A 16,004-nucleotide genomic window follows, 5' to 3' on the forward strand; every position below is an offset into this window, starting at 1 on the left:
GAGAAGGAGTTCGGGCATCATATAATTAATGCCAGCGTTGCACTCGCTCACAGTGGTGTGTGTGTTTGTTGGAATAAAGGAGTCATAGTTGACAGGGAAGGTGTCTCTAACTCTGATGCTTTAGGGGCTGAAGCAACCTTACTGTGTGACCTTCCTGAGCAAGAATAACAGCGTGCCACTCATATCTTCCAGGTGATACGGGACTTCTAGCCGTGAGGAACGGGTGCCAGCAGAGACTCTTGGCTCTGGATTTTCAGTTCCACCAGCAGTGAGAGTACATTTTTAGTTCAAAGAGCTGTAACATTCCAGAAATCCCAGCAATGTGGTGCCCGGGTCTCATTCACCGACACATGCAAGCAATTTGGGACCTTAACTGGCATCCTCACCTGCCCTCTACCACAGTGCGTATTTCTCTTCTGCTTTTGTCATGTCTTAATAAAATAAAGTCCGTATGCTATGAAGAAGTCTCTTTGTACATATACACAGAGAGGCACAGGAGTCCTGAAGCCATGCTGTCCAGGAGACAAGGATGGCACCACTTTACGGCACATTGCCAATCCACTGCCACATTGCCCAAGTGGGCTGCACAAACTGCGTATGTTGTAATGCTCAACCTAGGGAATTCTCGCTTCCTCTCCAGTTACCTGCATGGTTGCATGGTACTTTCCACTCCCTGAGATCTGGGATGAAAATATTTCACTGCACGCCTTTGACCAGCAGGACGTATGCCTCAGCAGTAGTCCCTGTCCCTCCACACAGCCCAGTGGATAGTCACAGTTTTCTGCCCCCGCGAGTTGCTGGGTTTGAGTTTTTGTTTATGTTGGCTCTATTCCAGTAGAACCCCTGGAAGCGGGTGGGGGCCGGCAGCCAAGATGTGCCGAAGGAACTTATGGATTCTGGAATAATTGGATCTGACCAGAACACCCTGAAGGGGCAGTGAGATGAGCCGGGCTGGGTCTGGGCCCTGCTGGTATCTCTGTGCCACCCAGAGAGCAGGAAGCCTGGCTCTCAGGCTTGCCCAGGAAGCCCAGCAGAGCTCAGCCACAGCAGCCTCGACTCACAGGCCACTGGGGAGGGTGCGGCTCATCTGCCACCTCTCCTCGTCGGCTCTGTCGGGCTGGCTGAGCCCTAATGAGAGCAGACAGACAAGAGAAGGAGCGACGGCAGAGAGCTGCCTTCCCCTCGCCGCTCAGACTCTCCACCTGGCAGGTAGAGCGGCTCCTAATGAGCTGCCTGAGCCAGGCAGAGCCCGAAGGCCTCGCAGCGCGGCCTGTCACCTGCCTTCCAGGCCTGCGGAAGCAGAGGCGAGATGCGGGAGTGGGGTGGCGGGGGTGCTGCAGGGGCTGGCTGAGCCAGATTTAGGAAAAGGCTACCCACTCTAGGGGGTTTCCGCAGAGCCCTGGGGACCCCTCTGGAGCACAGGGTTACTGATCCCTGACCCCAGTGGGCTTCAGGGAAGAGCGGAGAATCCCACTTCCTGGCTTCCTGTCCTGTTATTGCTTCAGCTTCCTCCCATCCCTTCTGGGCCCCTGTGACTTTTCCCTCGGGAGCCAGGCAAGGCCCTGCCCCTGGAGACATGTGCCACATGCAAATAGTCACTAAAGTTATTTAGCGTGTCCTCACATCTCCTTTATGTCGCTGGTGTTCCCTAGGCAACCGCTGCCAGAATGCTGCCAACTTCTTGAGGTTCTGAACATGCAGGAGGAGAAAATGGCGGTTGCTCTCTTCTGCTTTGGGGCTGCTCTGAGCGGGGACGTAGAGTTCCCAGAGCTCGGTGGAGAAGAGGACTGTGAGAAGCGGGCCTGGCCCTTAAAGTCGAGGAGGGAGAAGCCTAGTGTCCTTCTGCTGAGTTTCTCTGGATGAGATGAGAAGGGCTAAGAGAACAGATGCTTTAACACTGTCCTGGTTTATAGTCTGATGCCCCCCAAAGCCTCATGCGCTCATAGGTGAGGTTTTGGGGGCGATTGGATCATGGGGGTGTGGTAATCATCGGTGGATTTGCCCACTGATGAGTTTATAGCTAAATTGACATTGGGAGGTAAAGCCTGGTTGGAGGGGGGGCGTGGGGCGTGCCTATCTGTCCCCCCTCCGTGCCTCCTTTGGTCTTTCTCTGCTTTCTGCCTGCCTTGCCAAGAGATGTTTCTCCTCTGCGATGCCACTCTGCCAGGCCACTCTGAGAGCCAGCCGACTATGGACTGAAACCTCTACAAACAGCTAAAATGAACCTTTTCTCTTGTAACTTGTGGGTGTCAGGTATTTTGTCTCAGCAACAAGAAAAGTAACTGAGACGGAGATGATGTCATTACACACCATAGCTTCTGGAAAACTCCGCTGTACACTCACGAGAGACTAAGCACAAACAATAGCACCTTAGCTGTGTTACAAAGAGTTTTGACATTGCAGAGGTTAGAATAGAATCTTAGGGATGCTCAGTGGTCCCCAGACCATGCTTACAGATCTCTTCATGGAAACAAATGAGTGCTGACCATTGCTTATGAGTCCTCTGGTCAGCTGAACAGCTCCTCAGGTTGAGGAATGCTCACTTGGTGTCTACAGTCAGCCATGGCCAGGACCATTCTTCCATGGGGGTGAGCTGCTGGAGGCTGAGCTGGACGGCCGCTACCCGGGCAGCAGGGCTCTCCTGCATGTTTTCCCAGCTTCCAGTGGGCTGGTTTGGGCTGATGTATGTGAGAAGGTCGGGGCCCTGACCCACATAGGTATGAGGAGCCAGCAAGCAGATTGCACAAGGCTCTTGGAGCCTAAACTCAGAGGAGCACACTGTCACTTTCTCTGTATTCCCTCTGCCCCGGAGAGTCACATGACCTGGGAGTGCCATACAGACTTCACTTCCAGAGAAAATTGCTGCAAAGTCACATTCCAAGGGCATGGATAGAGGCAGGAGAATACATGTGGCTATTTTTGCAATCAATCAATCAATCATTCAACATCAGCCTCACACTTTGGATTTGTTTCACAGCTGCATTGTTTTCCACTGAATGAATGTGCTGTCACATACTCTGGTCCCCACGGGGGGACACTGGGCTTGTCTTTAATTTTCTCCTAGTATGAAGGAGGCTGAAATGAGCACGTGTCTGGCTCCTCCTTTGGATACATTTCTAGAAGGGACATTGAGGAACAAAGCCCTGCACTCTGTGAAGGCCTTGCTCTGCGCTCCTGTGTCCCACCTGAGAGCTCACGCTAGCTTTTACCCTCACCAGCAGGGACAGAGGAGGAACCTGCTCGTTAGAGCCTGGTGTCTTCAGAAATGTCTGGGCATGTCTGGGCGCTTGACACCACTTGTTAAAAGCTGCCTCTTTATGCTGGGGTGAAGAAGCCTGTGGTGCTTGGCAATGACCTTGCGGGGACAGCTGCCCCCAGGCTTCCTCGGTGGACCAGCCACAGCAGGAGGAGAGCCCTGAGCCCTGCCTGGCTCCTGCTCTGCCACAGCAGTCTGTGTAAGCACGGCACTTTGCTTTCCCTCCCGCTCCTCCTCGGTCTTAATTAGAAACTCATCAGTGATCCAAGATGCATCTCTTCCCAAGGGGAAAAGAAATTTCCTTTGGAAAGATAGCCCAGGGCAGTGGGGCGGGTGGCTCAGCTAAGAAATGAGCCTTCGCCCTGGAGGAAAGCAGTGTCCCCAGCTGCCAGGCAGTGAAGTCCGAACATGGGCTGCTAACTTAGGTAAAAGCCACGCAATTCAGGTCGTCTTAGCCTCTCTTCCCACTGTGCCTCCTCTCGACTCCCTCGCGTTCCTTAAGTCCACACTCAGTGGCTTCCCCACAAGGTTGTGTGTGGTTTCCCGCTCACTTCTTACCACTGCCCCCATACCTGCTCGGCCCCGTTGCCACCAGACCATGTCCCTGGTTTCCAGAAACAGTCCTGCCACACGATTTCCACATTACTGCTTCTGTCTCTGCTATCCCCTTTGCCGAAAACCTCGTCCCTGCCTTCTTTCCATCCCATTCTTCACCCAGCTAATTTACAGCTGTCCACCAAAACTCAAAGCGTGGGAATCAGAATCTTCCCCTCTGAGCCCGGGTGGAGACTCCCAGACCTTACACTGTCCGGGGACAGCAGCTCTGGCTGAGATGCAGAAGCCCTGCTCCTCACTTTCTCCCAGCTGTGTGGCATTTGGTAAGCCAACTGACCTCTCTGAGCTCCTCTCTAAAATAAGATCTGTCCTGGGCTTATCATTCCTAATTGCTCTGGTATTAAAAGAAATGAATAGAAGTACAGACCATCTTAATTGCTACAAAGGCAAGGAAATTCGTATTTGGAAAGCAGAATCTTGGCTTGGGTTCTCCTGAAAAGCAGAGAATGAAGCAAGGTTAATGAGAGTTGCTGTTGTGGACTGGGGGCTCTAAGGAACCAGGCAAGGGCCCCTTAGCCTGGTCTGCACAAGGTCAGGAAGAGGGCAGTTCACCCCACACTGGTAAGGCTGCTCCTGGGGCTTATTGCAAACCAGGCACTGAAAGACCAAGCAGGGCTGAGGCTCCTGTTCCACAGCAGAGATGCCCTGGAGAAAGCGGGAGACACTGAAACGAAGCTCCCGTGGGTGGCCATAGCCCCAGAAAAGACAAGGGAATGCGGATGGTGTACCAAGGGCGTCCCACTCTGTCATCTCTGAATCCCCAGCTCTGAGCACGGTGCCCGGCACAGGGCAGACGTTAAACCATGTGGTCAGTGTGGAATGCAGGAGAAATTTCCTGTTGGATTTGTTCCTGGCCCTCAGCCTCCGGTCATGGCGGCCAGATGTTTATCTTCCGCTGTTTCTTATTCCACGATGCTTTTCTGCCGCTCTTGAAACTCGACGGGGAAGGTGCTCATCTCCTTGAGGGACCAGGGCTTTGCCAGTTGTGTCCTCCAGGGACCATGTGGACAAAGTTGCAGGGTGGGGTGGCATAGCCCCGGTGTGACAGGAACATTTCCTCTTCCTGTCCCACCCTCCCGACATTACTGGTGACCAGTTACCCGGAATCTGGTACCCCAGAATCATCCAGCACAGTGGTCCCCCACCTTTGCAAAGCATGGTGTTGTCCACAGTGCCCTCCATTGGCCTTATCTCAGTCCACACCCCACTGTCAGTCAAAGCAGCTCCTTTTGTATACCGAGCTTACATGGGTACCACTCAGGATTCGGATGTAAGTAGCAGAACCACCTTCTCTAACTAAGAAGAAAAGGAATTGGTTGGCAGTGTCTCTGCCAACCAGAGACATCCATGGCCAAAGAAATTTGGGGAACACAGTTGAGCGAAGTCTAGTAAGCCTGTCTGTTGAAAGACTTCTCAGAATTGTGCTAGTATAAGACTCTAAGAAAGGTACGTTTTCCAATGTCAGCATGTGCTGATTGTAAAGTACTTGTACTTTAATAACAGCTTTTCAGCACTCACACCAAAAAAAAAAAGTCTGCTAAGGGAACCCTTGACCATGGGCCCCTGTTATTGCATTGTGAGTCCAGGTTCTCCTTGGACAAATGCCTGGCCACCCAAGGCTGGCCCTGCCAGCGACACAGTATGTCAGGATGCTGAGGCAGGTCACTTCCTCTGGCATACAAGAGTCCTCTGACGATTGACTTTCGGTCAAGGACTCCTCAAACTTTTGCCAAAACTTCTTTGTGACTGCGCTACAGTGCAAGGCTTTTTCTACCCACCCTTTCTTCCTTCCCTTTCTTTTTCATGAGAGTTAGGTCTGGATCACAATTCCACAACCTTCTAGCTTCCTCCAGCTCCTCCCAATACTAACAGACATCAGTCCCAGGAAATCTCTGGTACATCTGATCCTCTCTGGACATCTGCTTCCTGCAGAATCTGACCTAACACAGTTGCCTCTTTTCCTTTATTCCCAGAACATGGATGGGAAAGCGGAGATCCAGAAATGTAACTTGCGTATCGTCACATGGCTAGCGAATGACAGATCTGATCATCTAACCCCGGGAGCCAGCTTCGGGGGACATTCTCTTCACCATCTCCTTGCACAACCTCTCGCTGACTGTTAAGGTGGAAAAATAAGAGAATGAATCTTACCATCTGGGAAACAGGGGATTCGCTCGTGCTCACTGTTTTGTAGAGTGCCTTGCAGGTCTAGGATTCTGGGTGCTATGCCTTGGGAAAGGCGGGCAGAGAGCTTACTAGTGAGTCTGTTCTTATGACTTGCAGGTCTGGTGGCACTGGTGTGGCCAGCTGGCTTCTGTGGGCAGGAAGAGCACAGTGAGGAATGAGCCTGGTGTCATGAAGCCGTCCTCCAAGATGCCTGCTGCTGCTGGTTAGTGTGGCCTAGGAAGAGAAGGAGGAGACCAGCTTTTGCCCTTGATTGCTATACGGGCCCTTAACTCAGTTTTGGAGCCTACTTTCCTCCTGGATTCTAGAGAGCTGGCCATCAGGGAGAGGTGGAAATGTCTTGGGCATGGGAGTGGGGGGCCCAGTGTTTCTGACATCACTAAACCTGTGGTCTCGGCAGATCAACAAACTTCTCTCTGTTCCTCTCTTCCTTTTCACAGAGGGGGTGTAGAAAGATCAAAGCTTTCAAGCTAAGCTCTTTCCTACCAGTGTGGCTCTTTGGAGATAACAGGAAAGCCAGTGGTCGGGGCCGGGATGGAGGCAGAGCTCCCAGCCAGCCGTCCTTATGGTGTCACGGCAATCCCACTTCTGTGTATCTTAGATATTGGGATTCCACAAGTATTTGTGAGCAAAACTGACTACAAGCTTACCAGAAAGGACTCTCCTAGCCAGAGTCAAAGGACAGTTATTCAAAGATCTTAGAGTTACGGGCAGTTATTCAAGGATTCAGTGAGATGCTGGAGGACCAGCTGGGGGTTGGACAGGATGGCACTGGCCAGCTGAGTAAAGCACCATCACAGTTCCCTTCCTTCTCTTCCCTCGGCTTTCGGCTTCTTGTTCACAGTGGAGTCCAGGAGGAAGGTGTTCAGTGTGCTGCGCTTGCTTCTGGGACAGGAAAGGAAGACTTGGACTTTCAAACTGAACAGTGAAAAGTCCTTCCATCCTGGAACTCACAGCAGGCGAGGCATTCTCCAGGAGGCTGACCAGCTCTCTGAATAGAAGGTGTGGATGCCTGACAGCCCCGAAAGCAAATGCTCACTCTGTGCCTAGGGTTTCCTTTGCCCAGGAGTCCCCTGGTGACCTTGGAAGGTACTGGGCTGAGGGCTGCAGGCATGGAAGCCAGGAAGTATCCCACTGGGATGTCTAGCTCCAGCAGTGAGAGGAGAGAGTCTAGTGCTAGACTCTCCTGACCACAAGACTGTCCCGCCTGCCACTGTCATCCACTCCTCCCAACAGCTGGTAGGGAGGGGACTGGAAGCACCTGCCTTGGCTTAGCTTCCTCCAAGAAGGCAGAGCTAAGTAACACAAGCAGGCGTGCAGGGAGTCTATTTTAGGGACCGGCCCCATGGAATGGGGCAGAGAGGGAAGCAAGCAAAGCAGGGCATGCTACTCAGCTGGCCACAGCTGTGGACCCTGGGAGGAGCCACACACAGGGGTCTGGCACTGCCCAGCAAGGAGAAGGGCCATCACACACTGGCCCCTACTCGCTTTGATCCATGGTTGCCCAGGGTGTGTTAGCTCACTGTTTCTCGTGGCTTGGGGAGGCAAGCAGAAAAGCTGGATACTCCCACAGGGGCTGGCAGCTGGGGTATGGGGTGGAAGAGAGAGGCGTGGGTGCCTGTGAGTCCTGCAGCAGCTGTGGGCCAAAGGGTGGGGGCTTGGATGAGAGGTGTCCCCCACAGCAGCCCCATGCCACCACCCTCCGAGCACACATGCCGAATGTCAAGGCAGCACGGCTTGCAGGCTGCCAGTGGGGCTGTCACCATGACAGAAAGGCAGCACAGCACAGCCCATGTTTGATGGCTGCACCTCCTAGTGCTTCCCAGCCCTCTCAGCGTGTCTCTGCCTTTGAGTCTTTTCCCTTGGCACAAGGCCCCACATCTGCAGCCGGTGCTCAGAGGAGGATGTTGGCACCTGCTTGCCCTATGAGCTGGCCATGCCTCCAGGCTCAGGCTCTCCATGCTGTGGCCAAAGGCTGGCAAGCAGTGGAGACAGCAAGGGAGCGGGTACCATGCTTAGGCAAGGCCCTTGGGAAGGCCCTTTGGAAGCTCAGACCTGACCCTGGTTTGGGCCCTGTCAGGGGTCCAAGCATGGAGTAGAGGAGGCTCGTGGTGGCTGTGCTGCTGGAATTCGGTAGCATCCGGGGCTTCTGAAGAGCCTCACCTAGGGCTTCAGAGGTCTAAAGGAGCTTTCTTTTCCTTCGTGTTTTTTATTCTTGTAGTACTGGGGACAGAACTCAGAGTCTTTGCCCTAAATTACATTCCTAGCACTCCCCACCCCCTTATTTTTAAGATAAGGTCTTGCTAAATTGTTAAGGCAGGACTTGATCTTGTGATCCTCCTGCCTCGGTCTCCCAGAGGGCTGGGATTATAGACGTCCACCACCAGGCCCAGCTCAGCTTTCGTCTTTGAAATCTGTTTGCCTCTGCTTCTCCTCCAAGTGGGCACCTGGGGTCAGATTCTCCCTTATGACATAGCTGTTCAGAATCCTCAGAGCATCACCATCACACCCTGCAGCCAGCAACTCTGTTCCTCTCTTGCCCTATCTGTCCCACCTATGCGGGGCAATGGAGTCCCATCCTCTCTCTGGCTGTCTTGTGCTACTTCCTGGTCCTCTCCCCAGGGTCCTGACTCTCAGCCCTGTGACCCCTCCAGCTGCGAATCCTGCCCTTTGCACATGCGTTTGGTACTGTTCAGCAGTCTCTTGGCTGCCAGCGCTGGTCTCCATCTGCCGCGGTGGCGTGGTGCCTGCTCACAAGATGGCATGCTATTTTTACCCAGCTTAGGTGCCAAGCCAGCCAGATGTTTTTCAGCAGCAAAGGGAAGCTGAGCATAGCTGGGGTGTGGAGGAAGCTTCCAAATGTCATCTCCTTGGGGGGTTCTGGGATGGGCTGCGCCTAGGAGGGGACACCTCCAGGAAGTCTCCTTCCTGGCACCCGACTGAGGCTCCGGCAGTGCGCTCTGGACTGGCTGCAGGGAAACAAGCACGTGCTGTGCTGGGTCTGCTCCAGGGAGGAGGTGCCCTGGGTCAGCAGCCCCCAGGGGGTGCGTGTGCTTCATCCTCCCGTGGAGACCTGGCGGCTCAGCCCAGGTAATGATGCTTGCAGGGCTCCTGTGGCTGAACCAGCTGCTTGGAAAATTCCAGGTTTGGCCGACTGCCCGGGGTGCTGGCCGGATCAAGCTGAGAGCAGGCGGTTGTTAGATCATCTTTCCCTCAGAACACATGGGGCTGGGGGGCCTGGCAGCCTCGGTCCCCGCAGTCCTTCCTGTGAGGGGGTGACCCCCAGTCAAAGCAACCCCCCCCCACAAGCCCTCAACAAAGCCTGTGGATAGACCTCCCAGCTCTGTGTTCCCCTGCCTTCTCCACTCCTATCCTGTGTGACCTTGAACAAGTCCCAACCTCTCAGCCTCAGTTACCTCTTCTGTAAAACCTGCATGTCCCCTCCCCGCCAGATCTCAGCGCCTATGGTTCTGATTAGCTGTAGGGAATCAGATGTCACCAGGGCCAGCCATCCTGGGACTCACAGTAGGGACAAGCAACCTCTGTTCTTCAGTTCCGATGTGTGTGAGCTTTGCCCCCTTATGTGAATCTCATTTTCTCACCTGAGGGAACATTTCAGCCTCTGAAAATCACCTTTAACAGACTGCCTCAAATCCAGGTTTCTGGACAAAAGACCCTTCTCCAGGAAGAAGGGGACAAGCAGATGAGACACTCAGGCTCCATGCATGGTCCTTGTGCCTCATTAAGTGCTTTCACCTGTCCCTCCCGGATGTGGCTGAGAGACGTCCCTAGCTGGCCGCGCCCATCACTGGAATGTACACCCCAGGCACATGAGGACCTCCTGATGTTTTGGACTCTGATTCTGTCAGTGAGGGAGGAGTTGTGGAGTCCAGGTGGCTGGCAGAATAGCAGCTCCTCTAAGATCTCTGGAACCTGTGCATGCCGTACCTCACATGGCAAGGGGAAACCGAGGCTGCTCATGAGCTGCCCTTGAGATGGGGAGATTCTCCAGGTGGGGCCAATGGCGCCAAAGGCATCTCTGAGCAAGGAAGAAGAATGCAGGACAGGATTCCAGGAAGTGTGAGGAGGACTTGGCCTGTTCCTGCAGGCCTTGACCAGGGAGGAAGGAGAGGAACGCAGGGGGCCTCTGGAGCCTGGAGAGAACGAGGGGATGGCTCTCTCTTGTAGCTTCTGGAACATGTGGCAGCTCTGACGACACCGTGATCTTAGCCATGTCTTAGATTTCAGAACTCCAGGACTGTAACAGGGATGTCTGTGTGTTGCTTTGAGCGGCTGGGCTTGAGGCAATTCATTGCAGCAGCTGTAGGAAACAAATACAGTCTACACCTCTGCAAGCTTCCTGCCATGGCTGATGCTCTTAGCCCCAAACCCCACTCTGGGCAGCAGAAGCTGAGGCCGCCTCTGTGCAGGGCCCAGTCCCTGGGGACCCGGAGGAGGACCTGGTGGGGGAAGGCTGCTCAGCGGCTTCCGTGAAGGCCGGCGCTTTCCCCATCCTGTTATGTCTCCTAGTCCGCCCCCAACCCTGCGCCCTGTATAGATCATCTGAGGTCCCTTGGGTGTCTCTTGATCTGCTGCAAGTCAGGGGTTGCTGCTTTGTGGGTCACGGTCTCCTGAGAGAGCTGGGGCATTACTGTAAGGACCCCTGTCTCCCCATAGACTTTGTCTGTTACCCAAGCAAATGCGATCTCATGCAAAGGGCATATTTTAGACATGTGCAGGTGCCCAAACAGAACTCCAGGGGCTGCTTAGAAAAGAGCTTTGCCTTCTGGCCAAGGTCCAAACTCAGTCAGGACCCAGCACGCCTGTGCAGTCTTGCTCCCCTCACTCTGTTCCTGGCTTGTTCTTTGCTCCCGTCACACACGAAGCTCCAGCCCCAGTGGCTTCTTCATGGTTCTGAGCACAGGTCTTTCCTGCCTTGACACTCTCAGGAGCGTCGTCTTTATTCCCTGGGTCTGGGCTCAGAGGCGCCTTCTCAGCGCGCTCTTCCCCAGCCACTCTGAGAACTGCTCTCCAGGGACTCTCTTGTGGCTCCAGGCTGGCTTCTTCCTCAGTATTTTTCACAGTGTGAGGCTCATCCTTCTCTGAAGGGTTTGTGTGTGCTGGTCTGCACCTCAGATTGGCCTCAGCTATGGCAGGGCCAGGGCTTTCTTTGTCCACTGGTGCCCAGAACACCCACACATGTCAAGCCCTTAGTGCCTATTGTGGGCCAGAGAACGAATGAATGAATAAGTGATTGTGCATCTAGCACCTCAGGAGGAGATATCTGGAATTTGCCTATTTTCCTTGCTGGTCTCAGACGCCGACTCAGGGTTCATCACCGTCTCCTAGAGTGCCGGTCCCTAAGTGCCCTCAGAAAACCTGTGGCTGACAGTATAGGTCCCTGAGTCCCTTCTCTTACCCTCTCCCTCTTTGTCTCCACTGTTGTTCAGCAGCATAAAAGAATGGGTTTTGCATCCTCCCCTCCTCTCAGCTGAATCAGGCACCTCATATGCGAAACAGAGCTGTGTGCTTGGCGCCCGGACATCCCTTCTCCCTTTGGAATCTCAAGTCAGTAGGGCTTTGTATGGGATGATGCTGAATGTTTGTATTTACTTTAGTTTTATCCCCAGGACTTTTGTGGTTCACATGAATCCTGGCAGCTGCTGGAAATTCTGTGTCTGGCCTTTCTTCTGGCCAGGGATCCAGGAGCTGACTTGGATTATAGCTGTTAGGACCTCAGGCCAGATTGCAAGAAGCACTTGCCTGCTGGTGGAATAGTAAGAAAGACAGGGAGATGTTTGCCCGCGATGCCAGGAACAGTTGTCCGTGGAGACGTTTGGGAGAGAATGACGGTTGTTTAGGGCTGATATGAGCACAGTAGCAAAGAGGGTGGGAAAGATCGGAGCTGGAATAAGCTGACTCACGTCACTATACTTTATTGTCAACATTTTCTACCACAAGCAGGAAAAATCTTACTGATAAGGAAACTGAAACCCAAAGAGGTTAAGTAACTTGTCCAAGGTCGTATATTCAGAACTGTGAACCGCAGTGTGTCTGACACTCCACCTTCTGCATTTCCTCCTACCTTCTGGTTCCTCTTGGGCCCCCGAGAGCTTTCCACTATGCTCTGAGCTCTGTGTGGGTATGTGAGCTCCTTGACTCTGGCTGGGGTAGTCTTGGACCCTGCCACGGCCGAAGTGCACTGTTTGAGTTGTGTGCACAGGTCACATGGGAAGCGTTTGAAGTTTGCTTTCTCAGCATCCGTGCTCCTGTGTCCGGCAATATGGCCGGATGGTAGGGTGGGAGAATTCTCCCTTCATGCATGCATTTCTTGCTGTGTTGCTAGTACTCTAAGTTCAGCCCCAGGGGTGGCATACATGGCGTGAGTCAGTATAGGTGTTCTGTCTGTATAGCCACAGTGATTGGCTCAAGGATGGTCATTGTTCCTAAGCAACCCCAATCAGAATGAAGCTCAAACTTTTAAAATGGGCATTTAGAAAAGATTTTGAGTCTATCCAGCTGAATTTAAACTGGAGAGGGGTGAGGGTGGTGCTGTGCTAGGGAGTGGAAAATGGATAGAAACTGGTTTGATCCTTGATCCAGCCTTGTCTGAAGCTGAACCAAATCTTTGAACTTTCAGGTATCTGCACCCATACATTCCCTTTTTGTCTGTTAAGGCTGCAGGAGCTGCTTTTGCTGTCACTTGTATTGGTAAGAGGCACTTAGGTGGTCTAGGTAGGGCAGAGGTGGCAGTACACTGCAGGTTGGGAAGAGTAGTGGAGAGAGAAGCACATGCTTAGCTTGACAGCGTGGGCCTGAGGAGTGTCGCTATCTCCGCAAGCCCACGACACGCATCCAGCTGGAACCGATGGGATACACTGTCTTAGAGCGCTCCCTCCCTGACTCAAAAGGATGCAGAATATGAAACTGCTTCCCCTAAGTGTCACTAGGGGACGTGTTGCGGGGGAAGCGGCTGTGTGGGTTACAGATTGGACAAACACAGGCAGGCAGACAGAGATAACGCACCGGCTGCCCAGCTTCCTGAAGCCTTCAAGATGGCAACACGTGAGTCCCAAGAAGGAAAAGCAGGGGTGCGCGTTTTCAGAGCTGTTTTCTTGGAGCACCTCGTGGGACCAGCACCGTGCAGAAGGCATGCTGGGGACTTCGGCTGAGAGCCGCTCTGTGCCGGCTGCAGGGCAGCCACAGCCACTTTGCAGGATGAATGAGCGCTAAGAAGGCCCGAGGGGTGGTCACGCTGCGGCAGGACCAGGCTTATCTGCAGGATATGGAGGTGGCTCTTGATTCAAAAACTCCAGAAAGACTTCCTGTCCTTACGTCTCCCTGTGATCAGCTGGTGATGGGACTGAAGTTCCCACGTGTAGAAGTGAGATTTGGGCTTAGAGCAACAGCTTTCAGACATTCTTGCTGGAGGATTAATATGGGGCTGCGCAGCTACCAGTCTGCGTTCATTCACTTATTCATTCAACACCCACTGACGGAACACATCGTGTGCTGGGTACTGATCTGGGTGCTAGGGAGCCATCAGCCAATGAGACAGACATTCCTGGCTCAGGGGAGCTCAAATTCTAGCAGATGGATGCAGACAAGTAAATAGATTTGGGGATAGTATGTTATGTAAGTGCTAAAATAAATAGTACACACTGGGGGAGGCAGAGTGCGGGGAGGGGACGCTGCACAGGGCTCCCGGGTGGGCTCCTTAGGGAAGGACACTGGAGCAGACCCTTGACAGGGGCGAGAGACAGCTGGAAGCTGGCCGAGGAGGACTGTTCCAAGCAGTGGGAAAATGAGCGTCTCTGCCAGCCTGGTGGAGTCACCGCAGGGACTTCAGTGAAGCAGGGCCAGGATGACCCGTGGAGCCTGGAGAGGGACCTGAGGTCCAGGAAGTGAAGAGCCTCCTGGGGTTTGAGGTTTTCATGCAGACTGGAATGAGCCACATAGCATTTGAGCAGAGGTGGGATATGATCGGACTTGCTTTTTTCCCCCTGTAATACTGGGGATTGGATCCAGGGCTTTCCTACTGAGCTACAGCCCCATCTGTTTTAAAATTTTTTTAAATTTTGAGGCAGGGTTTCACTAAGTGGCTAAGTTGCCCAGGCTGGGCTTGAGCTTGCAATCCTCAGAGTGCTGGGGTCACAGGCAAATGAGGCTCTGACTTGGCTTTTACAGCATTGCTGCTTTGTTGAGACTCAAGTGCAAGAGCCGAGGATGAGTGCTGGGAAGCGGGGAGTGGGTGCCACTCACCGTGCTCAGGAAGAGAGGGTGGTGGCATGGCCCAGGACTGCAGATGAGTGGAGCTGGGGAGCAGTCCCTGGCCACGCTCGAAGGTGGCACTCAAGGTGTCCCCACCGATGGGACGAGAGGAGAGGCTGAGCTGAGAATAACTTCCAGCAACTGCAAGGATGGAGTTGTTGACGGAGAGAGGTTTGTGCAGTGTCTAGAAAATACCAAGCCAATGTTTAACAATGAGACAAGTCTACTTTTAAAAAATCCATATTTGCAGCCACTCGTGACCAGCGGGAAGATCTGGCCAAGTTGGGCCCATCGTCTGCCTGGCTTTCATCAGGTGGAGTTGACTGGCAGGTCCTTTCGAGGTGGACAAGTCCACTCCAGTTTCTTCCTTTAGAGCAACTGCCTGGGCCCTGAGGGCTTTGGGTGGGGGCCCCTGGGGACCATAATAAATACCACAGTGGTTCTTCAGGCAGAGAGGGCATCAGAATCCCCCAGAGGGCTTGTTAAAGCAGTGGCAGTGTGCGCCCTCCAAGGTTATGATCCCAGAGGGAAGAGGAGTTCAACCTGAGAACCTGCCGTCCTCACAGCCTCCCAGGGGTTGCTGACACTGCTGCTGGTCGGGGGACCACACAGAAGGAGCAGGTCCTCCCCTTACCGCCCTTTCTCACACCTTTGTGGCTGACGTGAGGTTCCCCCGTGACCTGGGAACTGCCTATGCGGTGGCTGTACGGTGAAGCGGCTGGGAAGGGAGACGCAGCTCTAGTAGGGGAGTCTAATAAGTCAGGGGAATCAGCGGGTGGGGAGCTTGGGGTGAGGGTGTTTCAGGATTGGTAGAGCCAAACTGGGCTTGCTCTGTTATTTTGCTCAAGATGGCTTTCCTGGGTCAGGGTCACCAGAAGCTGATGTCAAAGACCCAGAGGACAAGCAGCAGGACCATAGCAGGAGACAGTCTTTTCCAGAGGCTCCCAGGGAAAGATGACTAATTCCCTGCAGCCCGCCCAAACTGCTTGCACAGGCTTTCTTATTTATTTCAATTAAGCTCCAGGCTCATTGTGCAGCCACAGGGCTCTGTCTTCCAAGGGGGAAGCAGAAATCACATTTCCATCTGCTTCTCCAGCTTGGAGAGCCCCCGGGGTACAGGGCTGTGGCCACTGCCGCTCTGGGCCACTCACCCAGGCGCGGGAGGCTGGGGAGACTCGAGCAGCCTCTTCGCGTGGTCCCCGGTAAAGGCAGGAACGCGGCCCATGTGCGAGGAGCGGTAGGATAAGCAATGTGCTCTCTTTCTCCTGACAAAGAAAACATTTCTCCCTACATCTGGTTTGCATTTTTCTTTAGAATTCTGCCAGAAACAATTGTGAAAACAGAGCGCAGCCAAAGATGGAAAGAAGCTATCCATTGCTCTGGAATTCTCCATCTGTCCTACTGGGCCCCACGTTAAGACTGAAGGAATTCCTTCATGTGAAGTCACCAGGCTTTGGAAACCTTACAGGCGGTCTCTGTGGGGGCATTCTCACCTTCGCACGTGGGCTCGGGTCCTTGTTCCCAAGAAAGTTCCCTCACCCTCAGCCCTGGCGAGATTTGTCCAGGCCATATGTGTGTACCTCCAGGGTTTGTCACCGTTCTCCAGGTCAGACACAGTGTTGCGTCCCAGGGCTTGGTGGGGAACAGTACAAATAGCGCCACCATGGTGAGACTACCC

This window comes from Chinchilla lanigera, unplaced genomic scaffold (assembly GCF_000276665.1).
Source record: "Chinchilla lanigera isolate Chin_1 unplaced genomic scaffold, ChiLan1.0 scaffold00020, whole genome shotgun sequence".
NCBI lineage: Eukaryota > Metazoa > Chordata > Mammalia > Rodentia > Chinchillidae > Chinchilla > Chinchilla lanigera.